The sequence below is a fragment of the Ranitomeya variabilis genome, chromosome 2 (genome assembly GCF_051348905.1).
Source record: "Ranitomeya variabilis isolate aRanVar5 chromosome 2, aRanVar5.hap1, whole genome shotgun sequence".
NCBI lineage: Eukaryota > Metazoa > Chordata > Amphibia > Anura > Dendrobatidae > Ranitomeya > Ranitomeya variabilis.
The window spans coordinates 291,231,340-291,246,153 of NC_135233.1; the positions used below are offsets into that span (position 1 = coordinate 291,231,340).

At 42.5% G+C, this 14,814-nt stretch overlaps 1 protein-coding gene across 2 annotated transcripts in view; it reads left to right on the forward strand.

Annotated features, from left to right (window-relative positions):
* The window catches only part of STAG2 (STAG2 cohesin complex component), a 221,829-nt gene that overhangs the window by 88,423 nt on the left and 118,592 nt on the right, over window positions 1-14,814 (forward strand). The gene's annotated exons all lie outside the window — the stretch shown is intronic.

The following is a 14,814-nucleotide window of genomic DNA, read 5'->3' on the forward strand; positions in this document are numbered from 1 at the left end:
AAAATGTGCTCTTTCTAATGATATCAGAATTAATATATTTTAGGGGTACCCTTTTTGAGAAATTTGACCTAAAAATAGGTAAAATTCGTTTTTTTTAAGTTTTTCATCATATGTGGGTGTGAATATTTCCACAAATACATATGCTTTGACCGTGATATTGCAGCAATGCAAAGTCATGTAGATGTTTGGTGTACAGGGCAAAGCACCAGTTACTATTGGTTTTTGGTCTTGAGTTATATATGGGCAAAGTTTGGCATAAATTTTATGCAACGCGTTTTTCAAGCTACTTTGACACAAAATTGCGGCCGAAATATTGTTTTGTCATAGCCGGTAATAATTTTATCGTGTTTAGCAGCAAAAGTTGAGCTAGTATGCCAAATTTCAGCATCATAGCCAGTATAGAACTCTAATGGCTATGTGCCAAAGTTTGCAAAATCCTCTTAGCCGAAGCCGCAGGCTTGGTGGAACCTCCAGTGAAAGGTCAACAGTGCCCAATGTATTTGAGATCTGGCCCTAAAAATGTACAGAACCTCTTTTCAAACATACATGTACATCCTTATAAATTTTCAGAAAAATCGGAGAAGGTCGAGTGGGGACCACTGGTCCACTTGACATGGAATGACCCTTCTACTAAGTTTGTATGTGTACAATATGTGTTTGTGTGGTGTATATATTATGTATGTGTATGTAAAATATATTACATATGTGTTTTGCACATATTTATACATTCCAATAATGTTACACACACTCGCAAACCCTTCTACATTTGTGCAATTGACGCTAGTTGTGGAATTATATTTACTAAGGCTTCTTTCACACTAGCGTCGGGCTTGGTCACCGACGCTAGCGTTGTCTCCGCCGCACAACGGGTGCAGCGGATGCATTTTTCCAGCGCATCCGCTGCCCCATTGTGAGGTGCAGGGAAGTGCGGGGAGGTGAGGGCGGAGTTCCGGCCGCGCATGCGCGGTCGGAAAAAGCGGACCGTCGGGAGCAAAAAACGTTACATGTAGCGTTTTTTGCTCCCGACGGTCCGCCACTGCACGACGCATCCGTCGCACGACGGGTGCGACGTGTGGCAATCCGTCACAATGCGTCGCTTAATGTAAATCAATGGTGAAAAAACGCATCCTGCAAACACTTTTGCAGGATGCGTTCTTTCGGCAAAACGACGCATTGTGACGGAATACAGTTAACGCTAGTGTGAAAGTAGCCTAACTCACTATTTTGGAACATGGCATAATGTTTGTGTTTAGAATTTTTTGTTAAATGGTTTGTCTTCTACTCGGACAACCCCTTTCTGAATCCCAATATTTCCCACAGTGAAATAAAGACACATATACTCCCCATCTGGTGCCGGCACTGTTCCATTATGTCACGCAATCCCTTAGGCTACTTTCACACTAGCGTTAACTGCAATCCGCCACAATGCGTCGTTTTGCCGAAAAAACGCATCCTGCAAAAGTGCTTGCAGGATGCGTTTTTTCCCCATAGACTTACATTAAGCGACGTATTGCGATGGATTGACACACGTCGCAACCGTCATGCGACGGTTGCGCCGTGTTGTGGCGGACCGTCGGGACCAAAAAACGCTACATGTAACGTTTTTTGCTCACGACGGTCCGCTTTTTCCGACCGCGCATGCGCGGCCGGAACTCCGCCCCCACCTCCCCGCACTTCCCCACACCTCACAATGGGGCAGCGGATGCGCTGGAAAAATGCATCCGCTGCCCCCGTTGTGCGGCGGAGACAACGCTAGCGTCGGGAACTTCGGCCCGACGCACTGCGACGGGCCGAGCCCGACGCTAGTGTGAAAGTAGCCTTAGCAAATCGGCGCTGGCTTCACTCTGGCTTTGGACAAATCCAGGCATCTGGAGAAAGTGAGTGAAGCCATCACTGGTTAGGCCGCAGGGATCGCGTGACATAACAATGTAACACCATCTAGGGCTGAGAGACGGTGCTGACACCAGATGGAAGAATAAGATTCCATGCGCACAATCAGGAAAAACAGCACTTTGGATGCAGTGCAAATGCAAAATGCAGCGTTCTATATTAGAAGCACAGTGGATTTATAGAAATACCATGTCCACTGTGCTTCTATTTATCGCTGCGTAAACTCGCCCACGGTGCGGGTTTACGAGCCGCAGCATGTCAATTCCTGTAGCGGAGAGCTGCGGCTTTTGACCAATTGAATATCATTACTTGCTGTGAATCCCCATGTACTGACAAACAAGTGCAGCAATTAGAGCGCAGTGTTTTGGACGTTATTAATCTTGATCGTGAGGACGTAGCCTTAGGCCAGAGTTGCACTACCGTAGAATACAGCTGAGTTCTATGCGATAAAATATCACACAGCACTTGGCCCAATGTTAATCTATGGGGCAGATCAAATCTGCGATTGTTTTCTCATGCCGAGTTGGCGTGTGAGAACAATCGCAGCATTCTGCTATCTGCACCGAGACTCGTCTTAGTTCACTCGCACCCATGTAAGTCTGTTGGTGCGAGTGACACAACGCACAGCACTCAGATATTATCCGAGTGCGGTGCAATATACGCTGGCAGCAGAGGAGATGGAGAAATGACTTTCTTCGCCTCCGCAGCTATGCTCTGAACCTCTCTGTGCGAGATGCTCAGAGCATAGTAGCATGACACTATGGCAGGAGCTGAGGGTCATTAGCATATTGCATCCAATGCTCTCGCATCACATGCCATAAGCTAGTGTGACTCTGGCATAAATTATCTAACTGTGGGAAAACATAGGGGTTCGAAAACTACTACTTTTTTACCTTAATATGTATACAATTTTTGTTTAAAAATATGGTGCTGCAGTGCTCTGTTTTTACATTGGCTCACATCTGGTTGCTAACCGAGCAGATACTGGCTGATCGGTGGGATGTCAACCCCCCCAATTGATTTCCTATTGATGACTTTGCAATGTATATATACTGTGGGGAAAATAAGCATTTTATAAATGGCAGTTTTGCATGTTCTCCCACCTACAAAGGTAGGTACAATTCAACTGTGCGAGACAGAATCAAAAAAAAAAATCCAGAAAATCACATTGTATGATTTTTAAATAATTTAAATTGCATTTTATTCCATGAAATAAGTATTTCCTCACCTACCAACAAGCAATAATTCTGGCTCTCACAGACCTGAGAAGCCCTCCTACTTTGCACTCATTACCTGTATAAATTGCACCTGTTTTTAACTTGTTACCCATTTAAAGGGAACCTGTCACCACGTTTTTGGAAGATGGGATAAAAATAGCGTTAAATAGGGGCAGAGGTGGGCGTTACATTAGTGTGTTTGTTATGCGTTTATTACCCACCTAAGTTGCCGAAATACCTTTGCAAAGTCTCCGTTTTCGCCTGTCAATCAGGCTGGTCTGGTCAAAAGGGCGTCTTGTCTTCCCCTAGATTTTGCGTAGTTTTCCGTTGGTGGCGTAGTGGTGTGCGCATGCCCAAGGTCCCGAATCCTCTGCCAGGGGATTTAAAAGAGAGCGCTGTTCGTTATTTCATTGGTGATCGGTGGGCGCGGCCATCTTCCTTTGGCCGCGCGTGCGCAGAAGCGGCGCTCTGCTGGCTGCGGCTTCAGGAAAATGGCCGCGGGATGCCGCGCGTGCGCAGATTGATATCGCGGCGGCCATTTTCCTGAAGCCGCGGCCAGCAGAGCGCCGCTTCTGCGCACGCGCGGCCAAAGGAAGATGGCCGCGCCCACCGATCACCAATGAAATAACGAACAGCGCGCTCTTTTAAATCCCCTGGCAGAGGATTCGGGACCTTGGGCATGCGCACACCACTACGCCACCAACGGAAAACTACGCAAAATCTGGGGGAAGACAAGACGCCCTTTTGACCAGACCAGCCTGATTGACAGGCGAAAACGGAGACTTTGCAAAGGTATTTCGGCAACTTAGGTGGGTAATAAACGCATAACAAACACACTAATGTAACGCCCACCTCTGCCCCTATTTAACGCTATTTTTATCCCATCTTCCAAAAACGTGGTGACAGGTTCCCTTTAAAAGAAACCTGTCCACACAATCAATCAATCACACGCCAACATCTCCACTATGGCCAAGACCAAAGAGCTGTCTCAGGTCACCAGGAACAAAATTGTAGATCTGCACAAGGCTGGGATGGGCTACAGGACGACAGGCAAGCAGCTTGGTGTGAAGGCAACAACTGTTGGCACAATTATTAGAAAATGGAAGAAGCACAAAGATGCCTGTCAGTCTTCCTTGGTCTGGCCTCATGCAAGATCTCGCCTCGTGGGGTAAGAATGATTCTGAGAAAGGTCAGGAATTAGGCCAGAACTACAGGAGTGGGTCTGGTCAATGACCTGAAAAGAGCTGGGACCACAGTCTCAAATGTTACCCTTAGTAACACACTACTGAAGCATAGTGGGGGAAACCTCATACTTCGGGGGTACTTTTCTGCAAAGGGGACAGGACGACTGAACCGCATGGAAGGGAAGATGGATGGGGTGATGTATTCCAAGATTTTTGCCAACAACCTCCGTCCGTCAGTAAGAGCATTGAATGTGGGTTGTTACTGGAGCTTCCAGGATGACATGACCCAAAACACACAGCCAGGGCAACTGAGTGGCTGCGTAAGAAGCATTTCAAGGTCCTGGAGTGGCCTAGCTGGTCTCCAGACCTGACCCCAATAGGACGGTTTTGGAGGAAGCTGAAACTCAATGTTGCCCAGCGACAGCCCCAAAACCTGAAAGATCTGGAGAAGAGCTGTATGGAGGAGTGGGCCAAAATCCCTGCAGCAGGAAACATCTGACCTCTATAACTGCAAACAAAGGTCTCTGTTCCAAGTATTAAGTTCTGTTTTTCTATTGTGTCAAATAGTTATTTCATTCAATAAAATGCTAATTGTGTATGAATCCTAGAATGTGATTTTCTGTTTATTTTAAGATTCTGTCACTCTCAGTTGAAGTGTACCTACAATAAAAACTACAGACCCCTTCACTCTTTGTAGGTGGGAAAACTTGCAAAATCGGCAGTTAATCAAACACGTATTTTCCACATTGTCAATACAATACACATCAATGTCGTTCCAAATTTTTTTTAAAGCTTTTGCTTCATTTGTTTTGGTGTTTTCAAAAATAGTCAAGATTGCATTTTTTTTTCTTACTTTTCAGAAATCTTTTTCCCTGCCTATCCATCAAGCATAGATTGATGCCTTAAGCCCAAATGTTCATACTCCTTGAGCTTTGGCTGACACCTTGCAGGACAAAACCCTGGAGAAGAGAAGCCACTTTGCCTAGATATTTGCTGCTGTTGCCTTAGGCTGCTTTCCCACAATGAGCTTTTGCTGAGTTTTTGAAGGTGCAGAATTTCTGCACCTATTTAAATTAGGTTACTTGATGTTTTGTTTTTTTTTAATTGCGTTTTAGTCGATTGTTGGGGTGTCATGCTTTAAATAAAGTGGCTTTATTTTTTATACTTTGATCACTTTGATTCTTCCTAGTATTTGGCTTTGACAAAACTTTATTGACATAGGTGGGGATTACATGCTGCAGAATTTCCGCACCTAATGCGAGTTTATGGGGAAATTCTGCATAGAAAACTCAGTTTACCCACAAGAGAAATTGACATGCACCACATATCCGTCTACGCTGTGTGAAAAAGAAGCACAGTGGGCATAAGATTTTCTATAAATCCCCTCCCATGTGCTGGAACTGTATAACTTAATGCATCCAAAACACGCAGCGTCAAAAATGCACCAAAAGCTCATTGTGGGAATGTAGCCTAAGGGCTCGCTCACACGCGTGAATCAATCAGACGAGTGCAAATCCAATAAAAAAAATCGGAATGCACTCAGCCCACTGTTGTTCTATGGGGCAGTGCACATCTGCAATTATTTTCTAATGCCGATTTGGCATGCTAAAACAATTGCAGCATGATGCGAATGGCTGCGAGAATCAGATCACACGCACCTCGTACAAGTCTTTAGGTGCTTGTGAAACATCGCACTGCACTTGGATGTCACCCGAGTGCAGTGTGATTCCTGCGGGAGTGGAGGAGATAGAGAAATTGATGTCTTCGTCTCCTCTGCACCTGTGCTCAGATTAAATCATGCCAGAGGATCAGAGCACGGACACTCAGACTCCGCTCGCAGCAGAGCTGGAGCCGGCTGTTGTTAGCATATCGCATTCACTGCACACTTATCACATGCCTTACTTACGGCCTAACGCTGTGGGTTCCTTTTTGTTTGTGAAAGCTATTATTTTAAGCGCTATTAAAGTCTGATTACATCCTGGAGTGATAGACCTGGCTTGTAGTCTGCAGCATATTTTCTACTGCTGAGCTACTGTATTTTATATGCAGATGCAAAATATTTTATTCGTTTGAATGTGACTTTAATTAAAAAAAAAAAAAAAGCTTCACGTCGCCCAGAGCCACTACCTTACTTTTTTTTTGTTTTTTCATCAACCTAGTCATACGGGGGGTTTATTTTTGGTGGGATGAGTTGCAGTTTTGATTGACACCATTCATTTATGATATTCTGAAACGTGGAAAGAAGAAATAAAGAAAAACATAATTCCACCATTGTTTTTTGGGTTTAGTTGCTACAGCATTAGTGAGCTGTAAAAATTGTCTGGTTCTGTTTAATTACAGCAATGCCAAACATAGTTAATTTACGATTTCAGTGGCTTGAAAATTTCTAAACTTTTTGAAAATAGCAACACTTTATTATTTTTTTTACATACTCATTTTTTTTCTTGCCAATTGTTCAATTTATTGGAGTTATTTTTAAGAACATGTTATGTTTTGATCGCTTTTTATTGCATTTTTGTGTGGCTATTAGTCATAAAAAAAAAAAACCCCTCAATTTAGCATTTTGCATATATATTTTTTTTTCTTTACAGCATTTACTGTATAGATTGAGCAACTTTACGGATGTAACAATGCAGACTGTATATCCTATACATTTTTATTTTATACAATCTTCTTTAGATTTAACTGGGAAAAATAGGGTCATTGAAATCTTTATTTTATCGTATTCTTTTTTTCTTTTAGCTTAACCCCTTTAGGCTGCTTTCACACATTAGTTTTTTGCCATCAGTCGCAATTGGTCGAATTTTGAAAAAAATGGAACCAGCGTCTGATGCCGCCGGATCCGTTTTTTGTTAGACTTGTATTAGCGACGGATGGCCTCATGTTTCATCTGTCGTTTGCTGGATCCGTTGAAAATTGTCTGTTTTTTTTAAGGTTCCTTTAGCCAGCCCCCCTTGTTGGATCTGTCGAAAAAACTGATCCGTCGCATCAGTTTTTCACAATCTGCAACGGATCCTTTTTTTTTTCCAAAATATGACTGATTGCGACTGATGGCAAAAAACTGATGTGTGAAAGCAGCCTTAAGGGTATGTGCACACGCTGCGGATTTTGCTGCGGATCCGCAGCGTTTCCGCAGCTGCGGATCCTCAGCGGTTTCCGCAGCTGCGGATCCGCAGCGGTTTCCCATGCATTTACAGTACCATGTAAAGCTATGGGAAATGAAATCCGCAGTGCACATGCTGCGGAAAAAACCGTGCGGAAACGCAGCAGTTTATTTTCCGCAGAGCATGTCAATTCTTTGTGCGGATTCCGTTGCAGGTTTACACCTGCTGCAATAGAAATCTGCAGGTGAAAACCCACAGAGGAAACAGCGATAAATCCGCAGTAAAAACCACAGCGGTTTTGCACTGCGGATTTATTAATTCCGCAATGGAATCCGCAGCGTGTGCACATGGCCTTACAACCGCCGATACGCCTTATAACAGCGGCGGTTAAGGGTACTTAATCCTCAGGGCCCCTTTTAGCGGCCCTGAGAAATAAGGTTATAGGGTCATTCCATGTCAAGTGAACCAATGATTTTTACCACTATATTTTTAATTCTTTTGAGATTTTGTTATTTGGTAATAGTGTGTCAGAGAATGCAAAATGTGAAGAAAAAAAAAATTCTAGATTTTTTTTTAAATTTTTTATTGATTTTCAAAGTTCAGAAAAAGTGCGAATTTCGGTGTTGCCTGCCTTTACATTTCTCCCCATAACTCAGGCTAGAAAAGAGATAGAGAAACAAAATAAACACCATTCTACTCAGAACTGTACAGGCTTCACTAGATACGTCACGAGAGTATCTTTGATAATATTTTACCTATGCGAACGCAAGTGCAAAACTTTAAAACGCATTTTTGAAAAAAACGTTTAATTTAAAAATTTCAAAAACTGCACATGTACCTGCTATGCTCCTATTCACATCTGTACCAAAATACAAGATGGGATCATATTTTAAAAAATAAAACTATTACAGCATCAGTTCAAAAATCTTGATTTCAGATCTGCTCAGCTTGTGGTCTCACAGTGTGAGGTCTATATTTACCAAATAATCCATGATTGCTAGATATTACGGTATTATTTATTATGTTACAGAGTATTAGAAGCAGGAGAGGACAGAGGAGAAGCTTTGTTAGGGCTGAGGATGACCAGGGGTAGACGGTGACTGCAGAGCAGGTGACAGGCCGGCAGCTCGGGCCTCCACAGACCGTATTCACACCAAATCTTAACATCCAGTTCATGTACTGTACAAACCAGGACTACGAAGAAGAGGAGGAGGAGAGTTTGTTATAACATTGGTTACAGGAAACAGAACCCATCACAGCGACTCAGCAATACCACATGGCCATCCCATGTAGTGGAAATAAAGACAGTGACGTCCATGAAGTGGTAGAAGGCGGCACAAGATCGGCCATGGATGACACAACTGGCTATGTGACCTGTGAATATGATCGGCGCTGGCGGCTACTGACTCTCCAAAGATTGTGAAAGTGAAGACGTAGAAGTGACTTTTCTGCACCTTCTGGTCCAGCGTCGTCCTTTGTGTATCCAAGAAAATCAGACATTGTAAAAGTTACAAAAATCAGATATAACTCAGGTGGAGCCGAGCACCATGACAGCCGCACACACTCTGAAACAGAAGGAAACCCCCATTGCTAGTGATCGCTTATGGACAAGATGACATTTCACACTAGAAGGGACACATTGATGATAACAGGCCAGTGTAAAAACCTACTATTAATTGTTTGATTAGTTCATATTTTATAGAACGAGGATTTAACTACTGTACTATTCTTCTTAAACACTTCAGAAAAGACAGGTTTAGTGATATAATAGAAAAAATTGTTCCATGTATAAATAGGTGGTAGAAATATTGGTTCTTTTTAATCTGGTTTTTAACATATAATTAGGATCAGACTGTATTTAGAAAACCACACTGGAGGATATGATCACCTTCTATCTTTTGGCTTGTTCAATGAATTCAGGTTGAAAATACTGAGCAAGTTGTTATGATGATTAAGATGTATTTATTCTGGCACTTTGGTATTTGTTTTTTGTGTTTCTTTATTGTTACATATAAATGTTGAATTCAATAAGTTGTAATTTGAAAAGAAAAAGGGAAGAAACTCACACAAGCATAAAATCAGATGATTCAAGGCTTAAAAAAAAATACAAATGTGATAGATCCCAAGTTGAATCCCTGTACAAATATAAACAAGAACACAAGTAACACACATGCATTGTTTTCACAATTTTAAAATTTTTTTCAGAATTCCGCATCAAAATTTTTAATTTGATTTCTCCAAAACAAAATATAAAGAAACATAGTCTTGTGACATATCAAATGAAAGCCGGTACCGTTCTGAGAAAAATGATGCCTCTCCCACCTCTATATCTTAATTCTAGCCCGAGATATGATAAAAAATGTAAAGCCATACCAGGCCAAAATCTGCGCTTTTTCAAAACTTTAAAAATCTGTAAAAAATTAACTGATGAAGAAAAAAATTCTAAACTTTTAATTTGTAATTATCTAAAGTTGTACATCATAAAAACAAAAAATAAAAAAAATCTAAAGACGTAAGGTAAAAAAAATATTCATATTTGGATCACTTGATATGGAATGACCCTATAGCGTCCCTCCCCCCCCCCCCCAGCATCAGAAAATCTCCAGTGTCTTGGCTATTGGGGGTAGGTATCTCCCCAGAGAACATGAATCGGGTCGGTTTTTACCATCCACAGTGTTGCGATTGCCGTTGCTCACTAAATAACAGCAACCACAAAAAAAAAAGTCAGATTTCCCATTTATGTGTCTCCTCTGATATGATCTAGCACATCAGAGGAGAGATAAATAGGGTCCCTTCCCGGTATCTCTAGCACCTCCTGCATCCCCCGGTCCTGTCTCCTGGCCCTCGGTATCTCCTTCCAGGAAGATAAGGGCACTGTGCACCCACTGAGATCTGTCGGCCAGCACCCAGCAACAATAGGAGATTTTAGGTTTGGGTGTTGTGGTTGTGGTGGTGGGGTTAGGGTTGGGTTAGGGCTGTGTTGGAGATAGAATTGGGGGGTTTCCACTGTTTAGGTACATCAGGGGTCTCCTAATGCGACATGGCGCCTGCTATTGGTTCTAGACAATTTTACGTTAAAAAAAGTCAAACTGTGCTCCCTCCCTTCTGAGCCCTTCCATGCACCCAAACAGAGGCTTTCCCCCACATAAGGGGTATCGACGTACAACAAATTTTGTGGTCCATATTCTCCTGATACCCTTGTGAAAATAAAATAGTTTGCTTTTTTGTGAAAAAAGGAAAATGTTCAATTTTTTTTACTTCCACATTGTTTTAGTTCTCTTGAAGCACCTGAAGGGTTAATAAACTTCTTGAATGTTGTTTTGCCCACCTCGAGAGGTGCAGTTTTTAGATTGGTGTTACTTTTTGATATTTTCTTGACCTCCCCCTCCCAAAAAAAGAAAAAAAAAATCATTTTACATGTGAGCTTGTCACCCCCCCCCCCCCCCCCAAAAAAAAAAAAAAAAAAAAAAATCGCTGGTCAAATTTTAATCTTTATAATGTTCTAACAAAAAAAAAAAAAAAAAAGTTTTTTCCAAAATTTTGTTGATGTAAAGTAGACATGTGGGAAATGTTATTTATTAACTATTTAATGCGATTTTTGACTTTGGTTTAAGGGCACAAAAATTTTCAAAATGTTTGCCAAATTTCCGTTGCGTTTTTTATATGAAAAAAAAAAAAAAAAAAATCATATCGAAGAAATGTTACCACTATCATGCAGTACAATATGTCACAAAAAAACAATCTCAGAATCAGTGGGATACGTTGAAGCATTCCAGGGCTATAACCTCATAAAGGGACAGTGGTCAGAATAGTAAAAATTGGCCTGGTCATTAAGTACAAGATTAGCTCCGTCACTAAAGGTTTCCGAGCCTAAAGAGGACAATGGGCAAAGATTGACAGCAGAATTCAAAGATTTTACTGCAGCAATTGTACCTCAACCCTGATGTTTTCTGTAACAGGCAGATGCTAGTTGTGTAACACAGCCGCCATCTGACTTGTGTGGAGCGGGCTCTGTTTCTGAGCCTGCACCATGCACCCATGGCATAATAGAGGGTCAGTGTGTTAAAGGGTTGGACACTTTTTCTCTTGTTATGGCACCGTACCTAACCTGTACTTATGCCCAGAAAATGACAGCTGGTGGAGGAGCATGTGACCAGGACTGTCCCTCAGCCTCCAATTATAAATCACCTCACATGGAAATGCTGTTTTTCTATTGGAGGAGGATGATTTCTCCTCAGTTAGCACCAATGTATGGATACTAGTGCTGGTCAGTTTGAGGTAAGCTGTACTGATGAGAAAGTGACCAACACCTTTAAATTAATTAAAGGGAACCTGTCAGCAGATTTTGCTGCTATAAGATGCGGCCACCGCCTTTCAGGGCTTATCTACAGTATTCTGTAATGTCCGGTCCGACCTGCAAGAGAAGAAAAAGAAGTTATATTATACTCACCCCGGGGGCGGTCCAGTCTGATGGGTGTCGCAGGCCCGGGTCCTCCCATCGTCTTGCAACGCCGCACTGCTGCTTCTTCATCGCTCCCTGGCATGGGCGCTCCTGCGCAGGCATACTTATCTGCCCTGTTGAGGGCACAGTAAAATACTGCAGGCGCTGGGCCTCTCTGACCTTTCCAAGGGCCTGCGCACTGCAGTACTTTACTCTGCCCTCAACAGAGCAGATAAGTACGCCTGCTCAGGAGTGCGATGCCGGGAAGTGATGAAGCAACAGGAGGGCGTCATCGCAAGAAGATGGGAGGACCCGGACCTGCGACACCCATCGGACCGTACCGCACAGGACCGCCCCCTCGGGTGAGTATAATACAACTTATTTTTTTTTATCTTGCAGGTCAGACCGGGATGGGGGCTTATCTACATCATTATAGTATGCTGTTTACTATAAGGTAAAGTTCACTATAAGGGTACCGTCACACAGTGCCATTTTCATCGCTACGACGGCACGATTCGTGACGTTGCAGCGTCGTATGATTATCGCTCCAGCGTCGTAGACTGCGGTCACACGTTGCAATACACGGCGCTGGAGCGATAATTTCATGACGTATTTGCGATGTAGAAGCCGTTGGTTACTGTGCGCACATCGTATACAACCTGTGTCACACGATGCAATCATGCCGCCACAGCGGGACACTAGACGACGAAAGAAAGTTTCAAACGATCTGCTACGACGTACGATTCTCAGCGGGGTTCCGGATCGCAGTAGCGTGTCAGACACAACGATATCGTAACGATATCCCTAGAACGTCACGAATTGTGCCGTCGTAGTGATGAAAATGGCACTGTGTGACGGTACCCTAACGTAAAAGTGACCTTGTAATGCAATTTCCCAGGTCAGTACGAGTACGCAAATACCAGACAGGTATGGTTTATTCTTTATTTAACCCCTTCATGACCCAGCCTATTTTGGCTTTAATGACCTTGCCATTTTTTGCAATTCTGACCAGTGTCCCTTTATGAGGTAATAACTCAGGAACGCTTCAACGGATCCTTGCGGTTCTGAGATTGTTTTTTCGTGACATATTGGGCTTCATGTTAGTGGTAAATTTAGGTCGATAATTTCTGAGTTTATTTGTGAAAAAAACGGAAATTTGGCGAAAATTTTGAAAATTTTGCAATTTTCACATTTTGAATTTTTATTCTGTTAAACCAGAGAGTTATGTGACACAAAATAGTTAATAAATAACATTTCCCACATGTCTACTTTACATCAGCACAATTTTGGAAAGAAATTTTTTTTTGGCTAGGAAGTTATAAGGGTTAAAATTTGACCAGTGATTTCTCATTTTTACAACAAAATTTACAAAACCATTTTTTTTAGGGACCACCTCACATTTGAAGTCAGTTTGAGGGTTCTATATGGCTGAAAATACCCAAAAGTGACACCATTCTAAAAACTGCACCCCTCAAGGTGCTCAAAACCACATTCAAGAAGTTTATTAACCCTTCAGGTGGTTCACAGCAGCAGAAGCAACATGGAAGGAAAAAATGAACATTTAACTTTTTAGTCACAAAAATGATCTTTTAGCAACAATTTTTTTTATTTTCCCAAGGGTAAAAGGAGAAACTGGACCACGAAAGTTGTTGTCCAATTTGTCCTGAGTACGCTGATACCTCATATGTGGGGGTAAACCACTGTTTGGGCGCACGGCAGGGCTCGGAAGGGAAGGAGCGCCATTTGACTTTTTGAATGAAAAATTGGCTCCAATCTTTAGCGGACACCATGTCGCGTTTGGAGAGCCCCCGTGTGCCTAAACATTGGAGCTCCCCCACAAGTAACCCCATTTTGGAAACTAGACCCCCCAAGGAACTTATCTAGATGCATAGTGAGCACTTTAATCCCTCAGGTGCTTCACAAATTGATCCGTAAAAATGAAAAAGTACTTTTTTTCACACAAAATTTCTTTTAGCCTCAATTTTTTCATATTCACATGGGCAACAGAATAAAATGGATCCTAAAATTTGTTGGGCAATTTCTCCTGAGTACGCCGATACCTCATATGTGGGGGTAAACCACTGTTTGGGTGCACGGCAAGGCTTGGAAGGGAAGGCGCGCCATTTGACTTTTTGAATGGAAAATTAGCTCCAATCGTTAGTGGACCCCATGTTGCGTTCGGAGAGCCCCTGTGTGCCTAAACATTGGAGCTCCCCTACAAGTGACCCCATTTTGGAAACTAGACCCCCCAAGGAACTAATCTAGATGTATAGTGAGCACTTAAAACCCCCAGGTGCTTCACAGAAGTTTATAACGCAGAGCCATGAAAATAAAAAAATATTTTTCTTTCCTCAAAAATGATTTTTAGCCTGGAGTTTTTTATTTTCCCAAGGATAATAGGAGAAATTGGACCCCAAATGTTGTTGTCCAGTTTGTCCTGAGTACGATGATACCCCATATGTGGGGGTAAACCACTGTTTGGGCGCACGGCAGGGCTCGGAAGGGAAGGCACGCCATTTGGCTTTTTGAATGGAAAATTAGCTTCAATCATTAGCGGACACCATGTCGCGTTTGGAGAGCCCCTGTGTGGCTAAACATTGGAGCTCCCGCACAAGTGACCCCATTTCGGAAACTAGACCTCCCAAGGAACTAATCTAGATGTGTGGTGAGCACTTTGAACCCTCAAGTGCTTCACAGAAGTTTATAACGCAGAGCCATGAAAATAAAAAATTATTTTTCTTTCCTCAAAAATGATTTTTTAACCCACAATTTTTTATTTTCCCAAGGGTAACAGGAGAAATTGGACCCCAAAAGTTGTTGTACAGTTTCTCCTGAGTACGCTGATACCCCATATGTGGGGGTAAACCACTGTTTTGGCACACGTCGGAGAGCGGAAGGGAAGTAGTGACGTTTTGAAATGCAGACTTTAATGGAATGCTCTGCGGGCGTCACGTTGCGTTTGCAGAGCCCCTGATATG